Source organism: Rhagoletis zephyria, unplaced genomic scaffold (genome assembly GCF_001687245.7).
Source record: "Rhagoletis zephyria isolate East Lansing unplaced genomic scaffold, Rhagoletis_zephyria_1.1 Rzeph_scaffold_01529, whole genome shotgun sequence".
Taxonomy (NCBI): Eukaryota; Metazoa; Arthropoda; class Insecta; order Diptera; family Tephritidae; genus Rhagoletis; species Rhagoletis zephyria.
In genome coordinates, this window is record NW_016158613.1 from 104499 (window position 1) to 104961 (window position 463).

The following is a 463-nucleotide window of genomic DNA, read 5'->3' on the forward strand; positions in this document are numbered from 1 at the left end:
AAAAAAAGTGTCAAAATAATTATCACTTTCTCACTAAATTTATTTAAAAATGCAAGCCACCAGAGCTACCTTGTTTTAAGAAAAGACAAATTAATATTTTTTTATGCAATCCAGCACAGCTACCTTAATACAGTCAGTCAATAAAGTTTAGGTACAACGAATTTTTTACAATACGGGCAACTATTTTTTAAGTATTTTAGTTTTCGGTAATTTTTTATAAAAATATGGTCAATTCTGCAACAAAATCCCCAAAAATCAGAGTTACAAACCTTGTGCAAAATTTAAGAAAATTCTGCAAAATTTCATTAAAATAATTCACTTTCTATTTACGCTCTCTAGAAAAAGTTTTTTAGCCCATTCAATTGTAGTATAATGAAGTGATCTATTATTTTTATTGGCCAAATAATAGACATAAGATTATTATTATGAGAAATGTAAACATAACAAAACTGTCAAAGCTAAA